This window comes from Pelodiscus sinensis, chromosome 12 (genome assembly GCF_049634645.1).
Source record: "Pelodiscus sinensis isolate JC-2024 chromosome 12, ASM4963464v1, whole genome shotgun sequence".
NCBI classification, from domain to species: domain Eukaryota; kingdom Metazoa; phylum Chordata; order Testudines; family Trionychidae; genus Pelodiscus; species Pelodiscus sinensis.
Genome location: NC_134722.1, coordinates 22,261,811 through 22,282,289, shown reverse-complemented (window position 1 = coordinate 22,282,289; position 20,479 = coordinate 22,261,811). Strand labels below are relative to the sequence as shown.

Below are 20,479 nucleotides of genomic sequence, written 5' to 3'. Positions count from 1 at the left end.
ATACACGCACACAGGCCAACACACAGAGGACATTTGAAGGTGAGTCCCAGGAGAGTCTTTGGGATTCCATGACAGTGCAAATCCCATTTAAGTAGCATGGTCAACTTACCACTATCACAATATTTTTGGTCTTTTATTTTTTGTCAATCCTCACCTCCTGAAATCACATTTTTTTCTGCCCCACGAAAGCTCATCACTTAATAAACCATCTTGTTAGTCTTTAAAGTGCTACATGACTGCTTTTTTATTTTTTACCTGAGAATTTCAGCAATCATTTTACAATATTTTAGCCTTTGTGGTTGCGGAGAAAATCTTGAACACAGGAACCCAATGGCTCAAAATAGCAGAGAACAAATAAAAAGAACTCACATTTTTATTTTAAAATGTCAATACATTTAAAGCCAAACTCACGCTTAATGCTTGATGTTGATGATACGGAGTAAAAGTAGATTTAAAAAATTGATTTGCCACCACAGCTTTTTTAGAGTAGTTGAATCTCTGTTAGTGTTTGGGAAAACAATGTATTTACGCTTAGACCATGTAGTGATGCCACTAAAATGTCAGCATTTGCCAATAGTTATCACAATCAGTATTGGAGCACATTATAATTTTCCCCTATTTTTAAGAAATAACTGTGTGATGTATGCTGGCAAATGTTCAAATGCTCATGTTCATAATCCACACCTCCATTTCAATATCTAGTATAATATTTCTAAAACTGTTAAGGGAAAATCTTGCTCCACCATTGGCAGTGTAGTGAAACTGTGTAAAAAGTTGGTATGTCCAATTAAGGATCTTCACTGCTCATGGCAGACCTCTGGTTACACACTGTTTATAGTTAAATGGCTTGCTCTGGTCCATATGGAGTTACATTCAGTCCACTACGGATGGCCAACACAGTGCCTAAACTTTTATGTAGATGGTATTTCATGCCCCGTCATTAGTGCTAAGGATTCCTTTCTATAAGATCCAGTTTAGCTCCTCAGGTGTCAAATTCATGCTGTAAACATTCTGTTTTTATTAAAATGTGCCAGGCAAATTCAAATTACTAAGCCATTTTTCTTTCTGTCTTTAAACCTTTTTTTAAATGATGGAACTATTCACTGGGTTTCAACAAAACACTTTCAGCTTCCACACAAAGTTGATAGCTTGTCTGGTCACTTCCCCACCAAACCAAACACAGACAAAGCACCCAGAAAAAGGAAAACAAAGAGTAGGTGCTTCTATATTTCAGTCAAGTTTTGGTGTGTGACGGTTGTTTTCAGCTGTAGACCGAAACTCCAGCTGTTTTCTTGGTCTGGCAGGATCCCTTGTCTATCTGAGGTCAGTTTGGAAGGATGGATTGTAGGGTAAACTTTCTTTTTCCTTCCCAGTGGCAGCAACCATCAGAGACAGCATCAAATATGCAAAGATCAAAATTCCAGACTTGCTCGGGGGCATTATTAACCTCAGGAAACACATTAAAGATAGTGGGCAGTATTTCTAAAAAACGGGTCTTAAAGGGTAAATGTAAAGTTTGTGATTTAAGCTCTTAAATTGTTAACAGAAGTGAATGCAAAACCCTGCAATAATGCACTTTCAGGCCAAATGGTTTCCACTGAAGCATGTATGAGTATGTACCTATGTCCCACTTAAGCATGCAAATAACTGAATACTCATATGCAAATTGAGATTTGCACATATCACTTCACCTATCATTCCCTCTTCACACTCTTCTTTTGTGATGCTAACGTGCCTATATTTATATTTTCTGGGTGCTGCAGTTATATGCACATGCAAACACCCAGTTGTATTAATTCACTTGAAAATAAATGCCATGAATGCACATGTGGATATATTATTTTTATATGTAAGTTCAGAGACAGCTAAGTAAATCTGAATTTTGTATTAAAGAAAGTGGCAGCTCTGAAACATATACCAGATGACTCAAGGAGCTAGGTCCACACATTCAAATAGATTTGACTGCACAGCAAGTTGATTTTAGAACTGAATGCAGCTGGAAGATGCTTTGGAATAGAGTCTGAAAATAAACCTCTAAGATATCTCCTAGTACTAATTTTGATACTCAGTATCAAACATTTTATAGCTCTTAATGAATACTCCAAAAATGATATACAATGGGAAATACTAAAACTAAGAAATGCTGGAGGCAGAGGAACTCTGTAGTTGGCATTTTAAAAAAAATGTAGGGTGGAACTCTCTTGGGAGCTATTAATTAGGCTGTGTGTGGATACACCTGCATGAATTCATAGACCCATAGCATCAATGAAATATAAGTCTAGAAGGGACTTTTGGGAGACATTATGTTGACACTTTCCCTCTATGCACAGAGTCAGAACTAGGGCTGTCAAGTGATTAAAAAATTTAATCACGATTGATCACGTGCACCTCCCCTTTGAAATGCTGCTGTGGCCTTTCAGTGGGGCAGTGCTGCATGGACCCTGGGATCAGCTGGAGTCTCCAGCTGACCCTGGGCTCCATGCGGGGCTGCCACTTGGAAGCGCCGTGGCTGATCCCCAGCTGATCTCTGGCTCCGCTGTTGCAAAGCCCCTTTGACGCGCCAGAGCAGCAGCGCCAAAGCACGAGAGGAGCACATTAGGAGCCTGGGATCAGCTGGGCACTCCAGCTGATCCCCAGCTCCGCTGTTGCACTGCCCCTTTGAAGCACTTCAAAGGGACAGCACAGCATTAATGCCTGTGATTAACACGTTAAAAAAATTAATGAGTTAATCGCAGGCGTTAATGCAGGTCAATTGACAGCCCTAGGCAGAACCAAGTAAACTAAGACCATTCAAGGTAGATATTTGTCTAACAGGTTGTTAAAAGCCTCCGGTAATGGGAATTCCACAATCTCCCTGGGTGACCTATTCCAGTACTGAACTAGCCTTAAAATTAGAAAGCTTTACCTAATAGCTAATCTAACTCTCCCTTAGAACAGATTAAGCCCATTGCTTCTTATCCTACCTTCAGTGAATGTAGAAAACAATCGATCACAATCCTTTTTATTTACAACTCTTAAGATATTTGTTCTTCTTGTAAACCTGTGTTTGTTGAGTGCCTGGTGTTATGACTATGGCTCATAGGCATAAGAATAAAACAAATAATACAAAAAAAAAATTCTACGGGCCCTAACTAGGTTGTATGGAACAATATTCCATTAGCATGCAGTTGGGCTAGATGATCTAATAGAAAATAGGGAGGGGAAAAAATCTGTGACTTTTATGAATATTACAGTTGACAACCTAAAATGTCTAGAAACAGTAAAGTTCCCTGTAGCAGCATAACACACTGTTATTTGTCATTAATGTGAGCTTATTGTACTGAAGAAATCTTATCCTTTTTGGATTCATTTAGATTATGTAAAGCTGAATGATTTCCATGTTCATTTTGTTGAATGGCAAGCCTTAATGCTTCATAGGAATTGTGATTGGCACTGGCAAACTATTTTGTCTTCTCATGGCACTATAATTGAAACAATTCTTTGATTTTTCTTCTGAGAATACAAACATTTAAGAGAGGCAGTCGGTTATGTGTGTGAAACATCTCGTTTTTTAAAAAAGCAAGACAAAAATGTTACATGTCCTGTCGTATCTTAACATAATCTAAACAGCACAGTTTAAACAGCACCACACATTTACATTGTTGATAAATCTAAAGTAGTGCACTATTAGAAAAATAATTCCAACTATACATACAATATGGTGGGGCCTAATTTAGCTACAACTACTCAAGAGAGATCTTGGAGTCATTGTGGATAGTTCTCTGAAAACATACACTCAGTGTGCAGCGACAGTCGAAAAAGCAAACAGAATGTTAGGACTCATTAAAAAAGGAATAGAGAATAAGACAGAATATTTTATTGCCACTGCATAAAACCATGCTACTCCCACATCTTGAATACTGCGTACAGATGTGATCAGCTAATCTCAAAAAAGATATTGGTATTAGAAAAAATTCAGAAAAGGGCAACAAAAATGATTAGGGGTTTGGAATGGGCCCATATGAAGAAAGATTAAAAAGACTTGTATTTTTCAACTTAGAAAAGAGGATACTAAAGGGAGGAGTGACAGAGGTCTATAAAATTATAACTGGTGTAGAAAAATGAATAAGGAAAAGTTATTTACTTGTTCCCATAATAGAAGAACTAGGGGTCACCAAATGAAATAAATAGGCAGCAGGTTTTTTTTTTAAATGAAGTTTTTCTTCACACAGTGCACAGTCAGTCTGGTGAACACCTTGCCAGAGGAGGTTGTGAAGACTACAGTTTTAATAGGGTTAAAAAAAGATCTTGATGAATTCATGGAAGTTAGGTCCACCAATGACTATTAGCCAGGATGGGTAGGAATGGTGTTCCTAGAATCTGTTTGTCTGGAAATGAATGACAGGAGAACGATCATGTGATCGTTACCATTGTGTTCATTCTTTCAGGGGCATCTGACATTGGTCACTGTCAGCAGATAGGATACTGGGCTAGATGGACCTTTGGTCTGACCCAGAATCACTGTTCTTAGGTTCTTATGCCCTACCTCCCATAATCCAGCTAAATAAAACTAGTACTAGATTGCACCTTAATTTTAATGGGGAATAATCCTATCTTTCTATTCAAGCAAGATCCTATTGGCTTAAGAGGGAGTTTCACCTGAGTGAGATTGGACCAATGAAATAAATATAGACATTTTAATTTTATTAAATATAAGCTATGGGACCAAATTTGTGCCTCAGTCTTTGAAGAGAGAGGAGCTAAAACTAGAGGCACAGGAAGGCAGAATGCTGCCTATGGTGAGGCATCATCCTCTGTCCCCTTTCTGTTAGTGTGATCCATGGATAGCCATGAATTTGGGGGTGGGAGTGGGGTGAGGAGAAAGGGAGGAGGTGGAACTTGTGTCCATATGGAACAAAGCAGAGAACATTCTGAGAGGAGTTCACACATAGTATAAAATGTGGTATTATGTCTTTTTTAACCTTTACATCCCCTTTTAAGAAAATCTAAGGGCCAAAGATTTGCATGTGCCTAATTTAGTCTGAAAGTGCCAAATATTTATATACAAATGTAGGTAGATAGCTGGTGCTGTGTATGTGTGAATAAGCACCAAAACAGACTGTTTCCATGCAAGATTAGGCAGAAACAAATCCACTGCTAACCCAGGTAGTTAACTGGCCCTTTAAAAGAATGTGTTCAACTGTGAATGGTACAATATTGGTAGAAGGCAATTTAATTCCCCCCATCTTGCATGACTGTGGATGCAGAGCTCTGAGGAAATATAATTGTGACACTTCTCCAGAGGCTTTATTTTCATCTGAAGTATATTTAGGGTAGAATGGTTCCTTCCTGTTGGTTCTCTGTTGTACATGGTCATTAGGGCCTGATCCACTTCTCCCCCTTGACTGAAATGGGGAATACTTTGCACTCAAGGCCCTGATTCAGCAAAGAACATACTTCACTTTTAGATACTTGATTCACATGAGATTTTAGAATGTGTTTAACTTTAAGCAGGTGCTTAAGTGCTTTGCTGAATAGAGGACTCTGAATGAGATGTAGGCAGACTGCCTTCTCAAAAGTGCAATGCTTTCCTATCTCTGCCCATTTTTACAATGCAACACATTTCCAGTGCAACATGATGTACTTCTTAGGAGCAGACCTGGTAGTAGGTTTCCCAGGAATTTAGCAGTATGTACACCTTGTATTATGCAGCAGCTTTTTCATGCTTACATTTTGGTGATCTCAACATTTGCTGTCATTTCTGTAAATAAGGCAATATATATTAAGCAAGTATGCTGGATTCAGACATGTAAGTATCTGCATAAAATCTCTACAGTTCTGAATGGTCAGCCTTAACAGGTATGATCAGGAGGGCCACGGGTACAAATTGCAATCCCATTTATCTGCTGATGCCTTCTAAGAAAACGGATAATAAGGAAGTCAGATTAAGAGGAATTGCTCTATGGGCATATGGATTAAAATTTTAGGGCAAAACTTTCAAAATAGCTTGCTGCCCATTTAAGCTCCTATGTAACAGCCATATGCAGTCAGCTTATTGGGTCTGAGCCTTCTTGAAAAATCTGTCCATAATGGTCCCACGAGCTGATTGCTTCCAAAAATTTGGCTCTTGTTTAGGTGTGTAAATGGGGAACTAAGTTCTTCTTCACTGCTGATGCTGAGCATGTAAAAACCTGGCCCTATTGTCTTTCTAAACAGAGCTAGAATAACATGAGATGGGTCCAAACTATGTCGTTAAAATCCATGTATTTTGTATCTCTGATAGAATATACATTCCCTTGGAAGGAGGCTAATTTCTGAGGGGGGTCAAATAAACTCATCTGCACTATGATTGAGCAGTTCAGCATAAAATGTGTGTAGTATGCCCCTAATAATAGTATTAGTGCAGAGTGTATCCAATGCATTCTTTCATTCAGTATTCATATCTGAGGTCCATTTTACCTGAGGTCCATAATAATTCTCTTTTAATGAAAACTCAACAGTCCTGAACACATCATGATACTTTGTATTTAAAATAAAAAAATAAATGAAATATTTCAGCTGATATTGTTCCCTTTGTGGTGTGATATGATTTATTGTTGTATCTTAATATATTAGATAAGGGTAATATTTTGCATTTTTTAAATGCTTGAAGTATATTGTCCTATAATCATTTTTACAGGGTCACAGATTCAGATATTTCAGGTTAGTTGAGAGTATTTTGAGGTAATATGGGACTATGGAGTTGAAATGCTCAGAGTAAAAAAAAAAGATTAATATAATTTTCCTGTAAAGCTTTTTTTTTTTTTTTTTTAAATTCACCAAAGAGATACCAGTGTATGAATTGGTCTGTATTATTTAGTATCTTTAGGGACTTCACAAAGAAAATCCTATCTTCATTAAGGATAGATGAGATAGCATTTTAAGAAAAGTGACTACATTGACTTACTGCTAATTTGATAAATTTTCAAGATATCTGGGCAGATTTTCTGGAACTTGATAAAAATCCAAGTATGGAAGGGGAAATCATTCATTTGTTCTCTTCTCATTCCAACTTTCATTTTCTGCTATTCATGCTTCATTTCAGCTTTGGTCTGATTATTTTCATTATGAGGATAGTGTGAAATATGCATATAAATGTGAGAGATTATTACCAAATATCAGTAAGAAATGTGGATCCCAAGATGTTCATGGGTCATAATAAGTGTCTCAGTGCCATGGAGGTATAATGAACAGTCCTGTGGCACCATAGCCCTGGTCTACACTAGGGAGTTATTTTGAAAGAACTCCCCTTATTCGAAATAACAAGTGGAGCATTCAAACCTGTTATTTCGAAATAAGGACTGGTTATTCTGAAATACTGACTCCTGCTTACCATGAGGAATAACACTTATTTCAAAATAGTTTGAAATTTTAGAATAGTAGACCTTTGAAATAGTGGTAGTGTAGACGCTCCACTGCTGCTATTTTGAAATAACTACTCCCCAGAGTTTTTCAAAGTAATTACTCCCCAGCACTTCCTGGGGCTTTTAGTTAATGTAGCACATTAAAGGAGCCTGCCTCGGATTAATTTTGAGGATTCCCTGTAGTATGGACATGCTATTTTGAAATAGTTATTTTGGGAGTTATTATTTTGAAATAAGTTATTTTGAAATAATTTCCTAGTGTAGACATGCCAATAGAGACTAACAAATTTATTAGGTCTTGAGCCTGAGAACTTCTTTGTAATTCAATAACTTTTGACTGCCACATCTGATCCATTCCAAAATTTCAGGGACTGGTGTAAGTGACAAGAGGCTGATCCTACTGATTTTAATGGAAATAGACAAAAGAAATGGGCAAATGAAGGACACAGGTAACCCTTTGGGTCTACTTAGCAGAGCCAACCACTTCTTTAATTGTCCATAAGTCAAAGAACCAGTTGATGGCAGCCATTAACACATTCCAGCATAACAACACACCATGTCAGCCCATCCTCCCAAAGCAGTTTAAAATGGTGACACGCTGACAGAGGTATTTCCCAGAGCAAAAGAAGAGAAATCAGAATGGTGGGGGGAACAGGGACACCTACATGGAGAGCCTCTGGCAGTGTGGATGAAGGGGGATCCTGGTATGGAAAAAGGGTAGAATGAGGGGCACCTACAGCCCCAAGCATAAGGAGAAAATAGAGGTCCCTAACATAGGAGTGGCAGGAAATGGGGGGCACAGTGAACCCCTGGTGCATTTGGTAGGAAGACTGTGGCTTGATGGAATGGGAGATGCAAAGTGCTTCTACCATAGTGGGGGGAGGGGAAGGGGGAGGGGAGGGAGGAGGGAGGGACCACACAGATCCCCTGGCATGGAGGTGGGAGAATGGGAGACACTATTATTGGGGATGGGGACAAGGTGATAGTGAAGGCGGGGGCGGGGGCAGGGAGGCATACAAAGCCCCTATCATCAGGAAGAAGGGGAAATAGATGGGCACACGGAGCTGCTTGCATGGTGTGTGTGTGTGCGCGCGCACAGGAGGAGGAGGTGGGGGGCTGAAGGGAGTATTTGAAATAGAGGGGGGATAGTGGGGATGGCACAAAGGGGGTAGAGGGCATGGAGGCATGCAAGGAGCCTCAGTGTGCCCAATGAACTTAGCCTGTAGAAGCTAGTCTCTAGTTGTAAGGAAAATCTGTTTTCACCATGAGAAGAAGAGAATGGAATCTATTTGCTAACCACCACTGCCACGACACTTGTGACTAGCTCAGGAACCTTGGGGGGGAGGCAGGGGGAGAGAACCTCTTCCTTCAGTCTCTGGCTGTGTCTAGATTACACGTCTCTGTCGACAGAGAGGTGTAGATTAGGCAAGTTGAAATTGCTAATGATGCAGGCCATAAACATGGCTGCTGCTTTTTTTTTTTCCGAAATAGAGCTTTTTTTTTTAAAAAAAAAAGGCAGTCTAGATGCAGATCTGTTGAAAATAACCCCTTTCTTTTTGACAGATCCTGTATTCCTCAAAAAGTGAGAATTCCACTGGTGCAAGAATTGAGTAATACCCACTGGAAATCATACAAGGTCCCCTCTGCAAACCCTGGTGCCGGGCACCTAGTCTGGAAGGGACTCCTGAGTCCACTCTCTGCTGTCAGTACCTCACTCCTCTGATGTTAGAAGCTTTTTAATTTCCAGCCAAAATGCATTTGTTGCCAGTTTATACACATTTGTGCTTGTGCCAAGGTTGTCCTTTATCTTAAATGAGAAGATTTACCTGGCGTTGCTCAGGTTCTTAACTCAAATAAGTTTTGTTTTTCTTCATTTAAATCATTTCTCCGGGGTGGGGCTGGGAATGAGGAGTTCAGGATGCTGCCCTGAGGAGAGAGGATGACACACAACCTTCTTTCACCACAGCAGCTTGGGGCCAAGTGAGACGCGTCTGTCCATGGCTGCTGCAACTGCATCAAGCACAGCTGGGGGATGGTGCATGTCCCCCGTCTGGGAGACACATAGACACACAAACAGATACAGAAACCTTTTTGAAATATATAGCAGATAGCCATCCTTTTCTAATCTTCAGCCCTGCTGGCCCAATGGGGTTATAACTGTCCCAGTTCTTCAGTATAACTGCCTCCTGCCAGATCCCTCCCTTTTTATTTTATGAGGAATAATCATATTCCATGCACATCCCATTATGCAGGCAGAACCAAACCATGATCATGCTTTAATTTAGGATAAGAGGAAGCTGCATATCAAATTTGGTGGTCTTAGCTCTTACTGTTTAGCACAAACAGACTCACAGACAGAATAAACTATATAATAAGAAAAAGAAGAAAATTCTTTTCCCTTTCTGTTGTTTACCCCCCACCATCACCCCAATACACAAGTTTTTATAGAGAGCAACCATATTCCCTTTCAGCCTTCTTTTGCTGGGCTAAATAAGCAAGGAGACTGCAAAACTAAGATAGTGCCTGACTAGGAAGGTAGTAGGTAACGTCTTCCTTCCTCATCTTAAAAAACAACAACAACAAAACAGCCCTCCAGCTTTCAGGTTTTATGGCAGGCAGAGTTTCTGTCCCAGCTAATTCCATGAAATCCCATAATCTTTTTTTCCTTCTTTCCCGCAGAATTCAGACTTGATGGGTTAGCTTTTCTAATTCTAGCCTTTCCAAAACTTTAGGGACTCAGTGTACTGATTGAGGGTCATCTCATGACTTCTAACAACTTGGGATTGTGATTCTTGCTGCAACTAACAAGTGGAAAAATCCATTCTTTTTCCTTCTTTCCCGCAGAATTCAGACTTTATGGGTTAGCTTTTCTAATTTTAGCCTTTCCAAAACTTTAGGGACTCAGTGTACTGATTGAGGGTCATCTCATCACTTCTAACAACTTGAGATTGTGATTCTTGCTGCAACTAACAAGTGGAAAAATCCATTCTTTGTAACCCTTATACAGCACAGAGTTTTGGGTAAAATTCAACAGAAACACTAACCCAGAAACACTGGATTATCTGAGAAATGGCAACTCACCATCCCTCTGATAGAGTCCCCAACATTTTTCTTAAATGTCTTAGTTTTTCAGTGAATCTGGCTTATGTGAAGACACATCCTTCAGGCTCTCTTCAGCATTTCCCTATCCCTGCACCATAGATACATTTAACTAAAACTTTTCAATTACAATTATTTCCATAGATTTTGGAAATTTATTTTTTTCAAATAAATATAATTTGTTTCTCAGATTCCAAATAAATCCATTGAAATGTATAGCTGTATTTATCTTTATATGGTATAGATCTATTTAAGAACAAAACATGTGAAAACCAAGTCAAATTGAACCAATACACTACTATTTATATGTACTTATCATTTTTTGAGCAGCCCAGTAGATGGCGTACTCATTCTACAACTCAGCTGCATTTTTGAAGTTGAAAAGCTCACAGCAGTACTCTGATAATTCTAAATAATATTTTTTTGGAGGTCAACTTCTTAGATGAAAACTAAATGTATTATAACAGTAAAAGTATTCATTATAAGGACAGTTGAATTCGCTGCAAAATTTAGGTAAATTGAATTGCACAGCTGATATTCTTACTATGTTTTTTTAAAAATCTAAAAATCCGTCTCTGTGTTTCTGTGAAGGCTGTGTACATGGGCTATGTGATATGGGAGAGAGAATCTTATTTTGTGATAATGCCTGGAAGCGTTGCTACAAATATGGCTACATAATATTGGTTATACTATTACAATAATTGAAAAAAGCTGAGAATAAGCATGATGATACTGTCACTACTTGGGGAGAATCCCATATTGTGTTTTACCAGTTCAAATATACATTTTATGTGTAGGTTGTTCTGAGATCTTGTGTGACAGTATTAGGCTCATGTGTAAAAAATTCTTCAGGCTGTTTATAAGGTAGTCTCATTATATTAATCTTGCTAGTTATATTAGCTGTGGAATGCTGTTTTCTGCATTGTTTCCATCTTTAGTTAGGCTGCATGCAGCTGATACAGGTTAAACTTCTCTAGTCCAGCATCCTCAGGGCCTGACTAATGCAGATCTGGTGAATTTGTTCAGTCATAGGAGATCAACGTTGTTTAGCAGCATTACCAACACTTCCACTACTTACTGGGCTCTTAGAAGACATTTAAGGTAAATTAGAGCTAAATAACAGTACACAATACTGAGAGCCAGGACTGTTAGCTGTAAACAAACTTAATGGGACCACAGAAAACTTGGCTACGCCCATGATAAGAGGGCATCTGGCTAATAAGAAAATCATGCTGGACTATGGATATTGCTGGAGCAGATAGTACTGAACTAGAGAGGTTCAACCTATAGATTAAGGATATATGATTTCATTTTAAGGGTGTGAATAAGCTTTGGATCACGGTTGGACTTAAAATCTGTTGACAGTGCTCTGGGGGGACACACTTTAATGACTAGCGGTAGAAGGCTCACCTCTCTGGAAACTGATTTGTCCAGCAATCCACTAAAGCCTGTATTTAGGGTTCAAACATCAGGGCATAATGAAACAAATTTTTATGGCCAGCTTCTTGAATAACCTTTGCAATTCAAAAAGCCTTTTTTTTTTTTAACTAAGAAGCCAGGGTTTCTGTTATATTTTGGATCTATACTTAGTGAGTTCTTACACCAGCTTTTTCCTTCTGTAGCTGTGTAGTAAAGTACATTATACAGGTGGGATATACATATTATTCCTACATTTCCGGTGGGAAAATGGGCATACAGTAATTAAATGACTAGTTTTCTTTGTTGCAGAGTTTCCGTCGCAGAGTCAGAAATCACACCCAACTTCCAGCCTGGTACTGTATCTGTGTGTGACATGTATAGATGCCATGGCGATAGCCCAAAATATAATTTTCTAAATAAACATGATGTTCTTTAGTACATTATTCAGATTTCACATACAATAGTGTATGGTGTATTAAAAGAACCCTATCAAGCCTGACAAAATCTAAACGGCAAATCCCATTAAAATGGTTTCTGCAGAGAATGTACTCCTGATAAACAGAAAAACTCTCAGGCTTCTACAACGAGAACTGCAACATGGCTAAAATTCAGGTGTGGCTATCCCAACAACAATCCCAAGGCATGGAGTCTGCTGCAAATGCAAGCTCTTGCAAGCATCTGAGGTTATTCCTCCACTTCTCGCTCCCCCCCCCCCTCTGCTTTCTGGGGTACAGGAGTCCTCATTCCAGGAACATTCAGCAGCTTTTTGTTACTTTCAGTACTCAGTATACTCACAAGACCGAGAGAGATGGAAGGAAGATAGCAATACGTGCACTGTCACAAATGTGTGTGTCTGCCTAGCTTCACTGAATACTTCCTCATCCCCAGATGGCCGAGGACCTGCAATTTTAAAGCCCTTTATAGAGCTGCTAGTTTTCTTCCAGTAATTGGTGGACATTTAAAACGTGCTGACCTTGGGCAATCCTTTTACCATCTGGCTTTATTTCTTTTAAGAAAAAGTTACATGGGAACATGGTCACTATAGGGGGGCAATGTGATCTAGTGGATAGTGCGCAGATGTTCACTCATAGACCTATATGACCTCAGGGAACTTACTATTAGTTCAGTTGCCTCATCTAAAACATGAGGATGATGATGCTTGCTTTCCTTTGTAAAGTGCCTCAAGATCCGAGGGTGAAAAGCTCTCTCTACACACTGGCTGTGTCTACACTGGGCCACTTATTCCAGAAAAGCAGCTGCTTTTCCAGAATAACTTGCCAGCTGTCTACACTGGCCGCTTGCTTTTCCGGAAAAGCAATGACGATCTACTGTAAAATTGTCAGTGTTTTTCTGGAAAAACTATGCTGCTCCCATTCGAGCAAAAGTCCTTTCCCGGGAAAACTGTTCCAGAAAAGGTCCAGTGTAGACAGCACAGTAGTCTTTTCCGCAAAAAAGCCCCGATCGCGAAAATGACGATCAGGGCTTTTTTCCGGAAAAGCGTGTCTACATTGGCCACGGACGCTTTTCCGGAAAAGCATCCTGCCAATGTAGACGTGCTTTTTCCAGAAATACTTATAACGGAAAACTGTTCCGTTTTAAGCATTTCCGGAAAAGGGTGCCAGTGTAGACGTAGCCACTAGGTATTTGGGAGCTTTTCTAGTTGTACTTCAATGCAAGCATAAGTGAGGACCTGCTTGTTTGTTTCATGCGTGGTCACCTACTGACAGACAACAGACAACTTGGTGAGGAGTTTGTTGTTTGCTGCATCATCCCAAGCTTCTGCTTGTACATTGCCTTTTTTGGTAGAAAGATTTGGGGTTTTCTCTACTTCCAAATTAGCATATTTGGGATGTAAATGCTAAATTTGATCAATGCAAGTCCCTCGTCTCTTCCTCTAGCATAAAATAGTCTGTCAGATGTGCTTTGAAGAAGATATAAAATCTTAACAACTTTCCTCACTGAAACATCCAAATCACCTATAACATAAAAAGGAGGCTCAATTAAAAGCAAATTATAAAACAACCTGGGTAAAATATATGTCTGTAAAAATCATCAGGTGTTGGGTAGGTTTCAAAGGTGGTTCACGTAATTTATCTCACCATTCAGTCAATTTCCCCTTACATGACATACTACTCACTCCTATGCAAAGGTCTATCTTTGCAACCAAATATTTTTCAGACTGTCCTGGTTGCACCTAGTCTATCCTCTCTCTATCCAATTTCCTTAGCATTAAAAACATAAGTTTTATGTTTAACCATTTTGTGAAATCCCTTTGTTTTCCTAACATTTACCTTCAAATTAGGATTCCGGCAGAAGCAGTCTAAAATCTCAAGGTTCCTAATCATCCCTTTATACATCCCACTTAAAACAGCCATATCATCGGCAAAAGCCAAGCCATGATACTTTTCCCTTGAACATTAAACACCAAACCCTCAGTCTCCAACTTAACCAGCAAAGGATCAACGACTATATTCAATAATATTGGAGACAAGGGGTCTCCTTGCTTGACCCCACTCCTTATGTTAACAGACTCAGTGCACTTATCACCCACTCCAGTGATATAATTACTATAAAGATATCTAACAATATCCATAAATCCCTCATTAATCCTAAACCTTTAAAGGTCTGCCATAATAGGTCCAGGCCCTATTGAGTTAAAGGCTTTGGGCAAATGTACAAAAACAATAGTTAACTCCTGTCCATTTCATTTAGCCCCTTTAATTAAATTGTCTAAAATTAAGCTAAAATTTGTGGGCAAATGGAACAATTAAAAAACATTCAATAGGATATTCCAAATAGAAAATTCCACCTTTTAATGACCCCATTTGTAAAATTTGTAAAATTAACCTTATTATTAAAACAGTAAATAAATTAATGTTAAAATGTTCCCTTTCACAAAAATATGGGTCCTCCAAGATGTCTACATACTTAAAACCTGGATTAAAATAATCTATTCTTAAATTATCAAAAGTGCTATTGGTAAAAATAAAAGATAAAACGATAAATAATCCACTTGATCCTCACCTAACATTTGAGATTCCTCAACTCCCATAGTCGGTCTAATATGGAGGTCATCCATTTTAGTCTTGTGAGGTATCCACTCACTTACAAACATCTAATATTTTACGCCGTCAGCCAGGGCATGAAAACCAACAGTGGGGACTGTTGTTTAGCTGGTCCAGTGCCAATCCAATATGAAGATGAGAATTCTTTCCTCCATAATTAAAAGGATGTAACCCTTCTCAGGGGAAAGCTGTCCCTGAGCGGAGAGACACCCATGCCTGGAGGAGGCTACCCTTGCTAGGGGAAAACTACCCGTTCCCTGGGAGCAGAAATTTCTTGGGGCTGCTCACCTCACCTCCGCCCCCAATCTCCATAAGGGGAAGGAGCACCCTACATATTCTGCCTGGCAATCCAGTTACTGACTCTCACTGCAAGTAGGTGGTGGTAGGACTTGCCATCCAGAGGCTTTCCTCAATGAAAGGTCATTGCCAGTTTAATGCTGAGTCCTAATGGGAGTGTGAAAAAGGGCTCTGACCTTGGCAGAGATTGCTACGTTTCCTAGGATTCACAACCTTCTCCACCTCACTAATTATCCAATTCACCATCAGCCCTCAGCAGAGCCGACTTATCCATTAGGCACAGTAGGCACAGTGCCTAGGGCCTACAATACTTTTAGGGGCCTACGAGAATGTTTTAATTTATTTTAAAATCAGAAGAAAAAAATGAACTTTTAGGGTCGAAGAAAATGTTTTAATTTTTTTCTCACAGAAGAAAAAAAATGAAACTTTTAGGGCCCACGAAAATCTATTAAATTTTGCCTAAAACAGAAAAAAATAAAATAAATGTTGAAGTATTTAAAGTTATATAAAAAATAATTGTTAATATTTTTTTTTTTTTATGGAGGAAGGGGTCCATGAAGGCAAAAGTGCCTAGGGCCCATGAAAGTCCTCTTCTGGCCAACTTCAGGATATGGGTGGATATGGTTAGTTTTCCTGGGTTCATCTGACTATGGGGTTAAGTGCAAGAGTGTAGAGAGGCTAACTGCAGTAATTTACACAAATCTGAGTGCAAGGAGGAGATGCTGTAAACCACCTTGATTCCTGTGGGGTTTCTGGAACAACTTATAAATACGCAGTGTGAATATGTTGGAAAGTATAAATGCAGCAAGATGAATGGGTTCGCACCATATGGGCTAATCTTCATTTGGTTGAAAGCCTCACTCAAAAAGTCTCAAAAGATGCAGTGGGAAGCCAGGTGCTAGGATTCATTTGTTATCTCTGCTTCATGACTAAGGAAAAGCAGGGAGAATTTGTAAGCTAAGTGAATCGCCACTGCTATCACAGTGATACAAGGACTAATTTTTAGAGCTAACCCTCAATAAACTTCATTGACATCCTCAGCCTCTTCTCTCTCTCTCTCTCTTTCACCTGCCTTCCTGTAGTACTCCGGACCCTCCCACCTTCTACAGTTTTAGTGCATGGGCTCCAATTAAACCAGACCTTAGCCCAAACCCCTCAAGCCTAAGGCAGCAGGCAGAGGCAGTTGTGAGTTTTTAACTTCCATGTACACATACCCCAAGTCTCCACACAAGACACATCCTGCTTCAAGATGTCTTGGCCTCCTCTATGTCCCTAAAAATGCCTCTCCCTAGATACCCACTTGCTAGTGCTTGTTGCTGAGTTCTGCCTCTGATGTAATATCTGATATCTGCTACCACTTCACTGCAGGTGAATTGTCTTCCTTGACAGTTTTTGTACATATGCTTCAACCCATTCCACTTTCACCTCCTGTTTGCTGGCCCCAGATCTGAAACCCAAGTTGATAAGTGGGTTATTGAGGAAAGAAACTAATATTCATTTCCAGCAGGATGTGAGAGAGGCCGGAAGAGAAGCATACTGGTTTTCACTCCCAACAAGAGTCTCTGCCCATCATTTTGTCCCAGCTGCTTGACATCCTTCCTTACTCTGGGCTAATGCTCCCCTGTGTTGCATACCCGCCAGACAGGTAGAGCATCCAGTGTCATACAGACAATTGCAGTGTTCTAAGGAGTAAGTTGCCCATAAATGCCAGAATTAATGCAATACTTGACAAGGAAGAATATATGTTGTGGAAACTGTCTCATGAAGAGAACTGCAGTTCTGTTTAATTCTATGCAAATACTGAAGATTGCTAAGGGTGTTTTTCTAAACAAATCAAGTGCTGCAGGCCAAGTGCTGCAGGCCATGTACTGCTCGCCTACTGCCTCCTCCTCTCTTGCTCTGCATTCCGAAAGAGTTTCATCTTGCTATGCAAAAGAGAAGAACAAACAGAGTCATGGCGCCTACTCTAGAAGCAGTAACAGCACTGGGAGCAAGACAGGCCAGCACAGTGTGTGCGTGCAATTGAACATAGTGACAATTTGTGGTTTGCATCATCTCCATGCATATGCCTTATCCTTGCTACTCATGTGCCTTAGGTTAAGTGTGCTCTTAAGTGCTTTGCTGGCTTGGGACCACAGTCAGTCTTTTCTTGTAAGAATATCTTCATGCTGAAAAGTCTTTAGGTACCGAATAAGATCCTGTATTGTATGCAAAGGGTTGACAAGCTCAGATAAACTTGTTTTTTTTCTGAGTGGTGGACCATTCAAACCAGACTCAAAGTAAATCTTCAGTGCTACCAGGCTAATCAAAGAACCCTGCTTAATTTGGCCACTGCTGAGTGCCTCACCTCCGTGGGAGAATCAGAATGATTCCTTCGATTTGCAGAAAACATCTGCTCCTCTATCTCTCATGGTGATGGATGGATCTGAACAGGAAATATAGCAAAGATAATTGAGTTAAAAGTGGAGTACTCTCTCAGTAGAATTAACTGTGTGTCTGTGCAGAGAAGGGAAGAGGGATTTAAAAAAGTACGTAAGGCCTGGTCTACACTGGACCAGGCAGGTTGGCTTAAGGTATGCCATCCAGCTACTCAAAATGCACAGCTGGAATTGGCTTACCTTACGCTGAGCTGCCACAGCATCTACGCCAGTGATTCTTAAACAGTCGGAGGTGTGCTGTGGAGAACAACAGAATTCAAAATGTCCACCCTTAAAGGGGCAGGCGACCTTTTTTTTGGTTCAATAACTTTCCCCCGACCCTTTTTCTCCCCCCCCCTTTTTTTTGCTCAACAAAATATCCTTGGTGTTCCTCATAAAAATTATTGTTTGATGTTCCTCGGACTTAAAAAGTTTAAGAAACACTGATCCACACTGTGGGAGGCTGACAGGAGCACACACTCCTATCGTCTTCCTTTACTCCTCACAGAATGAGGAGTATAGGATGCCAGCAGGGGCTCCCCTCAGTATTCGATTTGGGGGACTACACTAGATCTGCTAAATTGAACGCTAGAAGATCGACCTCTGGAGGGTCAATGTAGACATGCCCTTAGCTAAACAGAATCAAATTCCAGTTGCATGCTGGATAAGAATTTTTTCCACTGCTAAATCCATCTTCGATACCTCCTTGTCCCACTTAGATACTGTCAGTCATTGCTGATTGGGCCCTATAATGTATGAACCAATCATAGCCTATCCTCTTCAGGAAATCCAGCCTTCTAATACCCAAACCTACTTTGTGGGCTGATAAATATTTATTTTGGCTGCTAAGTAGTAGACATTTTCTCTCCAGCTTGCCTATAGTTACAATACTTTGTTTCCTTCTACATATAAATGTGTATCACCTGTTCCTTGCTAATGCACCAGATCCTGAAGTCCCTACTCACTTTCTGCTTTGTTGTCACTTGGACAAAATTCTCATTGACATCAATAGAAGTTTTACTAGATTAAGGGGTTCGTAAAATCTGAAAAAGACAGTAGGATCTGGCCCATTTGAGTGACTCATACTTATTTACTGTAAAAGTCTCATTATTCTTATGACTCATATCTTTGAATCCACACCCTAAGTCATATATGAAAATAAACTGTGGGAAATAACAAAAGTGAATTATATAAATGTAGTATTTTATTAGGAGATGTTTTATAGACTTACTTTATTACAGTTTGGAGACCAACTAATCAGCACTTATTATTTGCTAATTAAAATTTTGTTTTGTCCCAATTGCCTTTATTATAAAGAGAAAGGAATCCTCCCCACTTAGCCCACATTATGCATCTACACGAAGGCTAGACAGAACTGTTTATGGAACTTACACAACCAGAGTGCATCACAATCTTTAACATATTTGTCCTTGCAACAGCCCTGTGAGATAGGGCAGTATCAGGTTTCCCAGTTTATAGAAACTGGGAAGCACAGATCTTCAAAAGTATATGGGCTCCTAAATACCTGAGGTTCTTTGCCAGAGAGGCTAAGCATTTCTCTAAGTTCATATAGGAAGCTTGGCAGAGTAGGGAATTGAACCAGTGTCCTAAGATACAACCCTAACCATTGGACAATTCTGCCTCAGGAGTGAGATAACACTAGAGGGATTTTTTGATACAAACTTGCCTAGTGTATATTTTCTATACATATAGCTCCTCTAAGGGAAGAATAAACATGTTACTCTAACGGTGTGTCTTAGACTACAGGGTTTTTTTTAAAAAAAGTGGTCTTTTTTTAAAAAAAAACTTCCCCTGTGTCTAGACTACTGCCACGTTCTTTCGAAAGTAAATCAAAAGAACGCAGCAGTTTTTTCTACCACGGAAAACCTCGTTTTACAAGGAAGAATGCCTTTTTTTGAAAGTGCTATGTAATGCAAACTGCTTTTTTGAAAGAAAGCTTCCAGACAGCCTGTGTGCTCTCTTTTGAAAAAGCGGCTTGCTTGTTTGAAAGTACTGGTTGTAGTCTAGATGCTCTTTTTTTGAAAAAGGCTTGCAGCCTAGACGTACTACAAAGATTTCTTTCCCAGGTATCTGTCTGGTGAGCCATGCCCAAATACTTAGGGGCTAGCTGATCACCAAATATGGGGTCAAGAAGGAATTTTCCCCAGGTCAGAGTGGCAGAGACTGGGCATTTTTCACCTTCCTCTGCAACATGGGGAACAGATCCTTGTATGTTTAAACTGGTGTAAATGGTGGATTCTCTGTAACTTGAGGTCTTTAAATCATGATTTGAAGACTTCAGTAACTCAGCCAGAGTTGGTGGGCCCCCACTGCTATGTTTACCTGCACAGCAGCAGGTACCTGTGATTGCAGCTCCCATTGGCTGTGGATCACCGTTTCTGGCCAATGGGAGCTCTGAAAAGCAGTGTCCTGGTCTCCACGGCTTCCTGCCACTCCCATTGGCTGGGACCAGCATTCCATGACCAATGGGAGCTGCAATCACCGGTACCTGTAGCTGTGCAGGTAAATATAGTGGCGGTGACCTACCATGGGCTAACTCTGTCGAACTGCCACTATGTTATTGCCCACCCCTGTCCTAAGTGGAGATGGTTATGGTAGAGAATGCAGCAGGGGATTTGAGAGGCCCATGGGAAGAGTCAGACAAGGAAGGAGAGGGAAGTGGATTTAGAGAAAATGATAACACGTTGCTTTCTGGCATTGCTAGCCAAGAAATCTCAGAGAGGTGGGCCACACAACTGTGGATATCAACCGGAAGTGCAGGGGTCTCATGGGCACAGCA

The 20,479-nt window shown here is 40.0% G+C and overlaps 1 long non-coding RNA gene across 1 annotated transcript in view; it reads left to right on the top strand.

Moving 5' to 3' along the window:
- Positions 1–20,479, top strand: part of LOC142831067 (uncharacterized) — a 176,137-nt gene that overhangs the window by 89,201 nt on the left and 66,457 nt on the right. The window lies entirely within an intron of this gene.